At 42.6% G+C, this 13,746-nt stretch overlaps 2 protein-coding genes across 7 annotated transcripts in view; one reads left to right on the top strand and one right to left on the bottom strand.

Moving 5' to 3' along the window:
• The window catches only part of Purg (purine rich element binding protein G), a 32,731-nt gene extending 32,373 nt beyond the window's left edge, over window positions 1–358 (bottom strand). For all 5 annotated transcript variants that reach the window (XM_052751983.1, XM_052751981.1, XM_052751984.1 and 2 more), the window contains exon 1: window positions 251–358. The gene's annotated coding sequence lies outside the window, so the exon portion shown is untranslated. The remainder of the gene's footprint in view (window positions 1–250) is intronic.
• A 469-nt stretch (window positions 359–827) lies between these two features.
• Wrn (WRN RecQ like helicase) overlaps window positions 828–13,746 on the top strand; it is a 111,470-nt gene continuing 98,551 nt past the window's right edge. For both annotated transcript variants that reach the window (XM_052751977.1, XM_052751976.1), the window contains exon 1: window positions 828–1,003. The gene's annotated coding sequence lies outside the window, so the exon portion shown is untranslated. The remainder of the gene's footprint in view (window positions 1,004–13,746) is intronic.

The following is a 13,746-nucleotide window of genomic DNA, read 5'->3' as shown; positions in this document are numbered from 1 at the left end:
TGTTGAGAACAATCGCAGACGCCCCTGGGTCCGCACTGCCCCCGCCGCCGCCGCCGCCGCCGCCGCCGCCCGGAACCCCCTACTCTAGCCCGGCTCTCGCGCTCCGGCCTCGGCCGGCTCCGCACCGCGCGCACGCAAGCATCCCTCGGCCGCCCCGGGGCCTCCCGTTCCGATTCCCCGCATGCCGCCGGCCGCCCAGCTCCGACCCGGCAGCCCCCAGGGGGGGGTCCCCCAGCCAGCCGACACTCACATCATCTCCGTCACCGCCACCGATGCCCTTCACGACCACCACCGCCGCCGCCGCCAGCTCTCGGCCCCTCCGCCGCAGCCGCCGCCCCCCCGCCTCCTTCCCCGGCGCCGCCGCCGCCGCGCGCTCTGCCCCCCGCCGGAGCAGCGGGGCAGGGGCATCGCCTGCGGCGCCCACCGCCGCCGCCGCCGCCGCCGCGCCTCCTGCGGCCGCTGCCTGGATTCGGGCACCGGCCCGACGCCGCGGGGAGGGCGGGAGGGAGGCGGGGAGCTGCCGGCGGCGGGGCCGGGCTGCGGACCCCGCCTCCCCAGCCGCGCTCGCGGAAAGAGGGGGGGCTCGGGCTCAGCCTCTGGGCGCGCCCTGACGGCAGCCAACGCGCGGGGACCCGGCGTGCGTGAGAGCCGGCTGGAGAGGTGGCGGGAGCCTCTGACTTCCCGCGGCTCGCCCGCACCTGTTTCGAGACTACATTTCCCGGCGTGCCCAGCGGCCGTCGGCTTTGAGCAGGCGCGCTGCGCCGGCCCTACCGGGATGGCTGCGGTGGGAGGGCGGCGGGGCTGGGGGAAGTTGGGCGGGGCCGCGGGCAGAGTGCAGGGGAGGGCAGTCTCCAGAGCAGGAGTGCGCCTGGGCGCCTGCTGGCATAAAGTTAGCGTATGTGGGGCCTCGCCCGGTGCCCGGGTTGTGGGCTTTGGTCCTCAGCCCTCCGTAAGTCATCCTGCTGAAGGAGGAGACCCGTTGATCTAGCTGGCTGTTCACAGGGTAACGTGTCTTCCACGCTTTCGCTTCTCCTCTCTGCGAACCCTGGGCTATGCTTTGCACCTTGCACCCTTGGTGTCCCTCTGGCCCTCTGGGCAGACCCTTGGGGTTGTGTTGGGGGAGATTCCTAGAAACCGAACCTGCCTCCTTTCTCCTTCTGATTCCCCGGGAAAGGGGCCTCGGAGCCACAGGCCTCCTCTGATCCAGCCAGTTAATGGACTTTCCCGCCCCTTCCGCCTGCAGCTGCGGTTTCTTAAGCCCTGAGAGTCCGACTTTCAGAGGAGGGCTGATGCTGACATTAACTAAGTCAGCGGGAGCAACTGGCTTTCCACGCTTGGGCAAATTGTATTGGGTCTCTAAAGTTCAAGTCATTGTTCTTAATGGGCTTTTTGTCTTGTTCGATAGACGTGATGTGTAAAATACCTGGAGAGCAATAAAATCTTTAGGATGCTAATTCAGAGTCCCCAAATTATAATAAGTTAGGCTTTATTTTTCTTTCGTTTTGTTGAGACATGATTTCTCTTTTTTGTAGCCCCTCATACTTTTAGCCCAGGCTGTCCTCGAACTCAAGATAGTCTTGCCTACTCTGCGATGACATCCTGACCTTGTGTTAGAGACTGTATGCAAAGCCTGGGGTGGACAGGGCAGTTGAGTACTTGATGTCATAGAATACTAGTCTTTCTCTCCTTTCTCCTCTTGCCCTGAGGACGGAATCCTGGACTACTCACCTCCTTGTGACAGCTGTCTGCTGCGGAATGACATCCCAGTTCTGTGTGAATTAAGCATATAATTGTTGAGCTCTGCTCAAGGCATTGGAGATAACAAGATAATCAAACAGGGAGGAAAACCTATCCTTTTAGAGCTTATATTTTAGTGGTAAGAGACACGCAAAATGTCACGTGTAGTATGTCAAAGTAAAAACGAAAGGAAGAGGAGTGAAGGCCAGTGGGAGCTGGGAGCTACAGTTTTCCAGTAAGTCCTCACTGTGGTGGAAGTGAGAGGTTACCTGTGGCCATCCCAGGGAAAAAGAAAGTGCGATAGCCTGAAGGAGGCTTCTTGTAGTTAAGAGCAACCTGGAAGGGCCATTAAAGGCAGAGAAAACGAGGCTGCTAGTGGAGACCAGAGAGTCTGTGCAGGATTTGTTGACTGTTTTGGAAATTTGGTGCACCATCCTCAAGAGTTGGAAAGCTATTGGAGACCGGTCAGAGAAACAACTTTATTAGAATAATCCTTATCCCACCACTCAGGAAGGCAGAGAGGCAGGCAGATCTCTGTGAGTTCAAGGCCAGCCTGGTCTACAGAGTGAGTTCCAGGACAGCCAGGGCTACACAGAGAAACCCTGTTTCAAGAAACCAAAAACAAACAAACAAACAAACAAACAACAACAACAAACTTTAAAAATTGTAATATGCACACATATGTATAATAATTAGCCAACTTAATAATTTTAAGTACATTCATTGATATTAACTATTTCTTCATGTGCAAATATCATCACTATCTACTTCTAAAAGATATTTTTCATTGTTGTTGCTTTGGGTTCTTGCTTGTTTTTGGATACTGGACGTTGCTCAAGCTAAATATTTTTTACTGAGCCACACCCTAGCCCTATTTCCAGAACTTTCTCTTCATTCTAAGGAGGAACTCTATAACCATGGAGCAATAACTTCATTGCTTCCTCTTCCCCGGCCCCAGAAATTTGTGATATATCTCCCTGAGGGTGAAGATGGGGAAGGAGGTTTACGGAGAGAGAAATGTTATGAAATTGTTATCATAGGGAGGGACGATAGTAAATAGGTAAAGGGAAAACTGTAGATTGCCAGGAAGTACAAATGACTCCCTTCGAGTCGGAGATTTAAAGGGAAGACCAGTCAATTTGAGTGGTTTTTTTTTTTTTTTTTTTCCTACCTGATACACTAATTCAGCAGCATCTGTGTAGGCAAAGGGGATGGGAGAAACTTCCTTTCTTTTAGTTAGGGTTAGTTTTGTAGGAGAGAATAGAACCGAGAAGGGCGCTGAAGCCAAGGGAGTGTGCAAGGGAGCAGTTAAAGCTTTGGAATTCCAGCTGGTCACCAAGACGTGTACATGAGAGTGGTGCCTCCTGCCTGCTCTCAACGCTCAGGAAGGTTGAAACGGGGTACACGTGTGAGGTCAGCCTGGACAACATAGTGAGAGCCAGGCTGACCTGGGTTGCAGAGTGAGATGCTGTCTCCAAAAATAAAATTACAATAAAAAATTAAAAACAAAGTAAAAACTACCCAGGGGTTGAGGACCGTGAAAACCATTGGATTACAGATGATGGATTATTATAATGGGAGCCGAAAGATTCTTGGCGTTGAATTTCTTAGGGGAGATAATCTTGAAGAGTAGGACTGTTGGTTACAGAATGGTGTCGCACCCCTTTAATCGCAGCACTCGGGAGGGAGAAGCAGGCCGATCTCTGTGAGTTCGAGGCCAGCCTGGTCTACAAAGTGAGTTCTAGGACAGCCAGGGCTACACAAAGAAACCCTTTCTGGAAAAACCAAGAAACAAACAACAAACCAACCAGAATGGGATATGTAGAACTTAGATTGTGGGGTAATTCATTTCCTCTTAATGACAGAATTGGAGGACAGGTAGTGAAAAATGGAAGACAGTATCTCCCTTGGATGTTTTACAACACAGGTTGTGGATGAGGGAGGAGCCAGGAGAAAGGGTAGACTGGAGATAAAGATGGCTGTGATAATGATGGTGATAGCCATGGATCCCAGATATATTGTCAGAAAAGCTGCTGTGACCTAGTAATTTCCTATCTAGAAATTTATCCTATGGAAGTAATTGTTAAAGAAACCCATATGCACAAGGAAGTTCACTGAAGTTTATCATGGTAGCTAAAGAAAAGAACTCTGGACAGACTTGAAGAAATTAGATCAAGACTTGTGATTTGGCTGGGCATGCAGTTCAGTGGTAGAGCATGTGTCTAGTGTGCAGAAAGCCATAACTTTGATGACTAGTTCAATATAAAAAAAGATGGCTACCGGGTATTAATTATTAAATATTCTTACTGACAAGAATATTTTCAGTGGAAAAACCAGAGTCAAACTGACTTCAGCCACAGCCAGTTATTTGTTGGCCTCTTATAAGCTGCTTCCTGAAGCAGGGTGGCCTTCAAACATTTGGGCTTTGACTATCTTTCTGACCATGCTTTATTGCCTGCTATGAAGCCATTTTCATGATGGGCACCTCTCTGGTTGCAAGATTGGCTTGCGTCAATCTTGAATATACAGTTCTTCATTCACATCCAGCCAAAAGTAAATTGTCCTTCTTCTTAGCGTGGAAGTGGAATCCCAAGTATTGCTGCTGTTGGACTCCCTTGGAACTAGTGATTATAGCCAGAGGACAGTGGACCAGAGAACTGAGACCTGGGTTATGTTTACTATCCCTGAACAATTGTCATGAGTAATTCCTGCTGGTCTTAATTAGGTTTTACTTTGGTACTGCTGATGAGATTAGTTCTAGGCAGAAAGTTTTAGTGCTAGTGCATTTAGGTTAGGAAAGGCTAAATTTTGGTGAGTAGAATGTTATTAAAATGTATTGTACACAGTGGGCCTGTTACCCTCTTTCTTAGTATGTACCCATGTATATTTTTACTTTTTGTGGTGTTGGAGACTGAATCCAGGCAGTCTGTCGCTCACAGAGTGATGTCACTAGCCCCCAAATGTTGAGATAACCAGTCTCCTTTTCCTCCTTTCTTTCTTTTTGCTTTTTATTTACTTTAAAAAAAAGATTAAACTTTTATGATATATTTGTTCTTGGGATGCCAATTTGAAAAGGTACGAAGCAGTATTTATTATTTATTTTCAGATTTATATTATGGCTGGTTTGCATGAAAGATGTAGATGGGGTGGGAGAAGGAAAGAGAAGAAGAATGAGAAAATATCCTGCTTGATAAGAACCAAGTTATAGAGTGTTGAGGCAGCTTCACATACCTGACCCTCAGTCTCATTCTGTCCCCTGTAAGGTCACCTGGTGACTGATACAGATTCTCCTAGCTTCTTCTTTGCCTTTGTGTCTAGAGTCAGACTGCTGTGTCTGTGGGTTCCATATTTGCATATTTTACTGACTATGTTAACTCGAGTTTTTGGAGGTTAAACATTTTGATATCTCCTGTAGTACGTCTTTTAAAACAATGGGGCCAGTTCTTGCAGTCCTGCATATTGTCTTGAAATTCAACTTGTAAAAATTTGTCAATGCTGGTATATCGTAATTATTATTATAGCCAGTTTTGTTGGCCTCATTTATCGAAAAACTTGTTCTTTCTCAAAGATGAGAAATGCCTCCTAAGTTTCTATGTTTTCCCTGCCTGGAGCTGACCATGTCTTCCTTGTCTATTCATTCTCTGATGGGCGCTCATGTTATTCCATATTTGGCCATTGTGAAGAATGCTGTGAACATGGGAATGGGTGTATCTCTAGGGTGCCGATTTCATTTCATTTCTGGTGTATCCAGCATGGAGATTGTGGGATGATATGGCTCATTTATTTGTGTATTTATTATTTCAGTACCAGACAAGTCTCTACCACTAAGCTTATTCTTTTTATGAGAGGATGCCCCGTTTCTCCAGTGCCACTTACTGAAGACACTGTTGGACTTTTGTACCAGTCTGGCAGTGCTGAATTTCAGCCCAGTGCAGAGCTTTGTATCCTAATGCTAAACACCAGTCTCATTTAGTTATCATTTTCTGAAATTGAAGCTGAATTATTTTGTTTCTTAGTTTCGCTGCTGTTGTTGAAAGTTTTGAACCGTTTTTCCAGTGCTGGGGTTGGAGCCTAGGGCGTTGTGCATGCTCGGCAGGTGCCATAGAGCTTCATCTTCATCCCATGGTGTTTTGAGATGAGGTCACTGTTTGAATGTAGCCCAGGCTGGCCTTGAACTCTTGATCCTTCTCTTTCTGTCTTTTGAGTGCTGGGTTACAGGCATCTTCTAGCACCCTCAGTAGAACTTTCTATTTTGAAGGTACAAAACTTACTATTCTATTATTTATGGTTGTTTGTTTATTCAAACTATTTTTATTTAGGGCAAGAGATTAAAGAAAAGATTTGACAACACAGTTTTATTTTTAATTGTATTTATAGATTAATTAGAATGCTAGTATGGAAAACTTTAGATAGACCTAAATGGTAAGGAAGTATAGTTTTATTTTTACTTGTTATTTTGTGTGCATGTATGTATATGCTTGTGTGTATGTGTGTGTGTGTGTGTGTGTGTGTGTGTGTGTGTGTGTGTGTGTGTGTGTGTAAAGACCAGAGGTTGATGTTGGATATGTCCTCTGTAGGCATAAGTTTCTCTCCTGCTTGCCTGTTTCCAAATAATTGGCTTGGAGGCTTACTGTTACTTATAAATGCTCAGCTGATAGCTCAGGCTTATTACTAACTAGCTGTTACACTTAAATTAACTTACTGTGGTTAGCCATGTGGCTTGGTACCTTTTCTCAGTGAGGCATTCTCATCTTGCTTCCTCTGTGTCTGGCTGGCGACTCCTGACTCTGCCCTTCCTCTTCCCAGCATTCTTCATTTGGTTACCCTGCCTATACTTCCAGCCTGGCTACTGGCCCATCAGCATTTTATTAAACCAATTCGAGTGACAAATCTTTACAGTGTACAAAAGCATTATCCCACAGCAATCCTTGATCACTTTTCACCCTCTCTTTTGAGACAGGGTCTCTCACTGTACCTCGTGCTCACTAATTTAGCTAGACTGACTAGCTAGTACCCCAGCGGAGCCTCCTGTCCCTGTCTCTCTTACATCAGGTTTATAGATGGGTGCTCCCTGTTTATTTTTTTTTAATTTAATTTAATTTAATTTTTATGTGGGTGCTCATGCTTCTGCACAAGCACTTTACTGACTGAGGTATTGCCCCAGCCCCTTTGTTCTTTTTGAGACAGGGTCCCACTCTGTATCCCAGGCTGCCTTGCCACTCACTATGTAGCCCAAGTTGTCCTTGACTAATGACAGCTATCCTGCCTCGGCCTCCCCAGTGTCCAGATTACAGGAGTGCACTGGCATGCTGGGCAGGAAATGTACTATTAAGATGCAACTTGAAGGCCAAAACAAGCCTGGGACTAATAAAAGCTCACCATCTCTGCAGCCTTCTGGCTTTTACCCTATGTTGGCTTCATTCATGGTAGCAAAATGGTTGTAGAATGTCTGAGCTTTACAGCCTCAATTAGAAGTCATCACGTTAGGCCATTTTCTTGAAAGAGCAAGGCTTTTATTCTTAGAGATAGCCTTAGCAATTTCAAAAATGGCTCTTGTGTCTGTTTGGACTTGAATAATGTATTTTGTTCTTAAACCAAATGCATACTATGGCTTTGATCTTAGGCCTGAGTTTCTGAGTCACTGTGCAAAGGGGAATTAGGCCAGTTGGGCCACTATAGAAGCTGGCTTAGTAGGTAACTGTACATTATCTGAATTAAATTTATTGGTGTGATAAGGAGAGTCTAGTGCAGAATGGATGCTGTCTAGGCAACCATGAGTGTCCACTTAAAAATGAGACCTATAAAATTTCATCTCAGGCTTTGTGAAGTAAGAGTAATAAATTTAAGAAGAAAAGTAGACACCTAAGCAAGTTTGAAATGGACTTACTTGAAAACTTTCTCTGCTGTTTCCCAGTTTATGATGATTGATTTTAGCTGAGTTGCTAAAGCCACTCGCAGAACAGAGGAAATTCATTAAAAATAATGAATTATTTAGTTGGACAGTGAAATTCAGTTCTAAAGCATTTCCCTGTGCCATGGATTCAGTTCAGGTCCAGTCATCTTTCTGGTTTATGGGCAGTGCAGCACCTTACCATGACACAGGAGAGAGAGCAGGAGGGGGAGGGGAAGGGGGAGGGGAGGGGAGGGGGAGGGTCAGGAGAGGAAAGCAGAGGAGAGAGAGGAGGGGGGAGGAGAGCAGAAAAAGAGAGAGAGAGAGAGCCCTTTTCCTTTTTTTTGTTGCTAGCCTTGTAATTTCGTTGTTTTACATTTGATTGATTTACATTTGCACCTCATTTTAGTTGGCCCTTATTAATACAAAACTGTGTCTTATATAATATTTGACAGGAAAATTTATTGGATACCTAAAAGAAATAGGTATCTCAGAAACCATCCTGTTACTACTTAGAATTGCTTTGACTTACCATGGTTGAGTGCTAATAGGTGATTTTATTTAGGTTTTCTTTCCTTTTTTTTTTTTTTAATTTGGGCTGTTGGGAGGGAAATTAAGACTAGCAAAAATCTATGATAGGTTAGTGAAAGTCTTAAGATCTATTTAATTAAGGAATCTAATGGGAACTTTGTTATAGATTTTTTAGTTACTCTGTTTTCCTCATTCCTGTCTCATTCCTATTTATATATCTTTAAAATAATCTATAGGTATGTATATATGTATATCAATATGCATACTAGTTGCTTGTAAGTGTAGCCAATATGTACAGTCTCATTTTCTGAAAATATGCAAATATAGCAGATTAAAAGAAATCAAGGTCAGATTTTTTGTTTTCATTTTTTAAATTACCATATAAATGTGCTAGCTACCATTATGACATATTTAAATAAGAGGAGTTTTTGTGGTTCTCTTGCCTCCCATCTTTTCGGTCCCTCTTTCTGCCCTTCTTCCCTCCTCCCTCCAGACTCTTTCTCCTTCATTCTCCATCCCCTTTGTCTTCTTTCCATCCCTCCTCATCACCTACTGTTACTCTCCCATGGTTTCCTTTCTAGATTTTTAGATGTACTCACTTATATACCTGTTTAGGCCTGGTCAACAAGCTCCAGGTCACCCTCCAGGAATACAGGGATCATTGTTTTTTTTTTTTTTTGAAATGTGTGCCATAGTACCCAGGGTTTTTGTTGTTGTTTTGTTTTGTTTTTTATGTGAGTGCTGGCGGTGTAAACTCTGATCTTCATGTTTGCATGACAATCATTTCAGCTCCTGAAACCATTTTTATTGGAAGTTGCTTTGCAGTAAAAATAAGTTAACTGTGTTGGTGAAATCCAAATTGTCTAACCAGAATTAGGACCCATGATAGCCAAATTGAATTGCTGGAGCCTTTAAGTTGCTCTGGTTTATAAGTTTTCTGTGTTATGTTATTCTTTTACTTACCCAGTTTTATGAATCCACCAGTCATTGAAATTCCTTTTTTGTATTTCTTTCTGTATCCGTGAATAGTTGGATGAGAACATGAAAGTGATTAGATTGTAGTTGGAAGCTTCCTAAATATAATTTGTGTGTCGTTACAGAGAAAAGAGAATAGATTCATATTAAAATTCAGTACTCTGACTCAGGACCAATGGATAAAAGTGAAATATTGGGTAAATGAGTCTTACTTACTTTCTTTTTTTTTTTTTAATTTATCATTTAAGAGACTAATCAATGTATAAACACTTTTGTGGTTAACTGTAGTTGAAAGTTTTTCTGTGTCCTGCCTGGCCTGTGGTCAGGACAAATCTTTCTCACCCGCTGGTCCTGCAGCCGCTTGGACCCAAATAAATACACACAGGTTAATATTATTTTTAAACTATGGCCATGGCAGCCATTTTAAACTAACCCATGTCTATGAATCTATACTTTGCCACGTGGCTTGTGGCTTACTGGTACTTTTACATCTTGCTTTTCATGGCGGCGGCTGGCAGCGTCTCCTCTACTCTGCCTTTCTCCTTCTTCCTTTCTAGTTAGAATGTCCCACCTAACCTTATTTATTTATCAACCAGTCAGAGCAGCATATTTCACAGCATACAGAAGGACATTCCCCTATAAGTTAACTGTTGATGAAAAAAATACATTCTTTGTTTCTTTTGTCTGGGTTTGGTATCTCTGTTTGTATCCATATTCTGTTTTTGTCTTTTTTTTTTACTAGCATATATTAATTGTGCATAATAGTAGGTTTCAATAGGACCTGTATTACTTATATATTAATATATGTATTTCACACATGGTTTATAATGTATTTTGGTCATATACCACTATTGCCTTTTACTGTCACCCTTCCGCTGGTCTTCCTTGTCCCAAATAGTCCTTTCTATTTCATGTCACTCTTTTTCTCTTCTAGAATATGAGAGAAACGTACGATATTTGTCTTCTCTGAGCTTTACACCATGATGTCTTGTTCTATCCATTTTCCTTCAAATGTCATGGTTTTTTTTTTTTTTTTGTGATTGAATTATACTCCGTTATATGTATATTGACCACTGTGCTAGTTAGTTTTTTGTTATTTGTTTAGATAGAGGGTCTTACTTAATGTAACCCTTGGCTGGCCCAGAATCACTATGTAGGTCAGGCTGACTTTGAACTCAGAGAGATCTACCAGCCTCTGCCTCCCAAGTGCTGGAATTAAAGGTATATTCCACCACGCCCTGCTTAAGATTTATTTGCATTTTATGTGCCTGCCTGGTACCCAGACACATCAGAAGAGGATGCTGGAATTGGAGTTAGAGATGGTTTTGAAGCTACCATATGGATGCTGAGAACTGAACTCAGGTCCTTAGCAAGAACAGCAAGTGATCTTAACTGCTGATCCATTCTTTGCTCTAGCTCCAAGTTTTTGTCAACTTGACACAAATTGTAATTACTTGGGAAGAGGGAACCTTAGTTGAGGAACTGTTCCTATCAGATTTGTCTGTGGAACATTTTCTTGATTCATGATTGATGTGGGAAGGCTCAGTTCACTGGGTGGTGCCAACCCTGGTCAGGTGGTCCTCTGGTATATAAGAAAGCAGACTGAGCAAGTCAGAGGGGGCAAGGCAGTAGGCAACATTCCTCCACGGTCTCTCCTTGGGTTCCTGCCTTTACATCCTGCCTTGGCTTCCCTTGATAATGGACTGTAACCTATAAGGCAAAGAAAAGAAACCCTTTGCCCTTTCAGGTTGCCTTGGTCATTTTTTTATCACAGCAACAGAGAAGCAAGCTAGGATCACCACATATTCTTTCTCCTTTTATTTGTTTATGAATATCTATTCTGATTCCATAACTTGGCTACTATGAATATTGTGATACATATAAGTGTACAGTCTATTACATGTTGACTCTCATTCCTTCAGGTATGTTTTCAGGAGTGGTAGAGCTACACTGTATATTAGTTCTATTTTTAGTTTTTTTTTTTTTTTTTTGAGGAACCTCTATAGCATTTTCCATAGTAGCTGCACTAATTTACATTCTCCCTAATTTCAGTGACCTACTGTTCATTCAGAAATATTTTTCAGTATCCACGTGCTTATTTCTGTAGTTTGTTTTGCTATTGAGTTGTAGTTTTCTTCCATTATCTGAGTTATTTTAGTTGTTTTGTTATTTATTTATGCAAATTCAGTATCCACGTGCTTATTTCTGTAGTTTGTTTTGCTATTGAGTTGTAGTTTTCTTCCATTATCTGAGTTATTTTAGTTGTTTTGTTATTTATTTATGCAAATTTGGGGTCTGTCTTGTTAGGGTTTCTATTGCTGTGAAGAGACACCATGACCATGACAACTCATACAAAGGAAAACATTTAATTGTGGTGACTCACTTACAGTTCAGAGGTTTAGTCCATAATTGCCGTGGTGGGAAGTAAGGCAGCATTTAGGCAGACACAGTGCTAGAGAGGGGGCTGAGAGTTCTTACATCTTGACTCATAGGCAACAGGAAGTTGTCTGAGACACTGAATGTGGTTTGAGCATGTATGAGACCCCAAAACCCACTTCTATAGTGATACATTTCCTCCAACAAGGCCACACCCACTCCAACAAAGCCATACCTTCTAATAGTACCACTCCTTTTGAGGGTCATTTTCTTTCAAACCATCACAGAGTCTAAAATGTGATTTATTTTGAAGGTAGCTCCTTGGGCTATTGAGGAAAATGTGTATTCCTTAGCTGTTGGTTTAAATATTCTATAGAAGTCTGTTCATTTGATCTGTGTTTCAGTTCCTCTGTTTGCTGATTTTTTTTTGGTCTGAATTATCTGTCTATTGATAAGAAGTGGGGTATTAAAGTTACCCCTTCTGGATCTGGATCTACCTATCCCCATTATATCCTGTTGTGTGTGTGAGTGTTTTGTGTGACTTGGCATGTTGGTGTGTATATATATATATACACACACACACACACACACACACACGCACACGCACACGCGCACACACACACACACACACATTTAGAATCCTATCTTCTTGGTGGATGTCTCTCTATGTTACTATGTAGTGACCTTCTTTATGCCTTTTGATTTTGACTTGAAGTCTGCTTTGTCAGATGTGAGCATAGCTGTTCCTGTTTGATTTTGGTTTCTGTTTCTTTGAATATCGTTTCTCCATCCTTGCACTTATTTAAGTCTATGTATATATTTGCTGGTGAGATGAGTTTCTTGCAGACAGCAATCAGTTGTATCCCCCTCCCCAACCCCCCCCCCCCCCCCCCCCAGTGTGGAAGATCAAATTCAGAACCTTGTGTATGCTTGGCAGGCACTCTACTTACTGAGCTAAATTCCTTCATTGATTCTTCATGTTTTAATTAGAGAGCTAAGATTATTTGTGTTTAGAGTTATTATTGAAAGTAAATTTCTCCATTCTTCATATTTGACACTTACTTGTTTACTGGGTTAATAATGTTTTATTCTTCCCTAACTTTTATTTATTTATTTTATGGATATTTAATTATCTGAACTTTTGTGCTTATATATATCTTTTTCTTCTTTTGTATGTTGTATTCCTTATCTTTGCAATGCTGGTATAGTTATTTTAGTTTATGCATATTATTGAAGGTGTTTTTTCCCCCTTTATTTTAAAGAATGATTTTAATGGTTATTGTAATTTTATAGGGCTTGAAATATATCTATCCACAGAGCTCTCCTAGTCTTGGCTACTTGTTGCTTAAACTGAGTGGGTCTAGTCTGTTTCTGATTTGCTCATTTCCATGGCTGCGTCTCTTGTTCGTTTCCACCCAGACATGGTGGTATGGTGTCCTCTGGTTCTTTGATCAGCAATTACTCCACGGTTTTAGGACCTAAGAGTAGCTCATTCTTAAATAATAAGATGCTCTTGCCTCCTCGATAGTCACTTGGCTGCAGAACTCTGAAATATGGGGAGCAATGTAATGAATTTCTTCTTCAGCATTAGTCTACCCACAATGGCCTGTCATACCAAATTCTCTTGTTGGGCTTAAGGCTTGAGAGTACTGTGGGTTTTTTCCTGGCTAGGAATGCAAGTCTTTTGTCACAAGGTGACACAAGGCCTTACTTTGTGGTTACATCTTTGTAGCATGAATCTTAAAGAGTCTTATCAATAAAATCAAACCTGAGGCCAGTTATTGGGGTGAATGCTAGAAGATCAGAGAAGCAGAACAAGCCACAGCTACCTCACCTCCCCACTTCCTCAGCTGATCCTGTTTCCTCAGGCCTCTGAGTCCTTATTCCAAATGAATCTCAGCTGAACTGCTTCTCAAAAGTCTGAATGCTTAACCAGCCAAAAGCTTCCAGTTTCTGGTCTTCACACCTTATATACCTTTCTGCCTTCTGCCATCACTCTCTAGGATTAAAGGCGTGAGTCACCATGCTTGGCTGTATCCTTGAACATACAGAGATCCAGGTAGATCTCTGCCTCTGGAATGCTAGGATTAAAGGCGTGTGCTACCACTATCCTCTATGTTTAATATTGTGGCTGTTCTGTTCTGACCCCAGATAAGTTTATTAGCATGCACAATATTTCAGGGAACACAATACTACCACATTTACATCTTTGTTTTCCCTGCCACCTAGTTTCCCAG

Source organism: Peromyscus californicus, unplaced genomic scaffold (genome assembly GCF_007827085.1).
Source record: "Peromyscus californicus insignis strain IS unplaced genomic scaffold, ASM782708v3 Scaffold_23__1_contigs__length_62951481, whole genome shotgun sequence".
NCBI lineage: Eukaryota > Metazoa > Chordata > Mammalia > Rodentia > Cricetidae > Peromyscus > Peromyscus californicus.
Note: the sequence above shows the minus strand (reverse complement) of the source record. Positions and strands in the feature narration are given on the sequence as shown.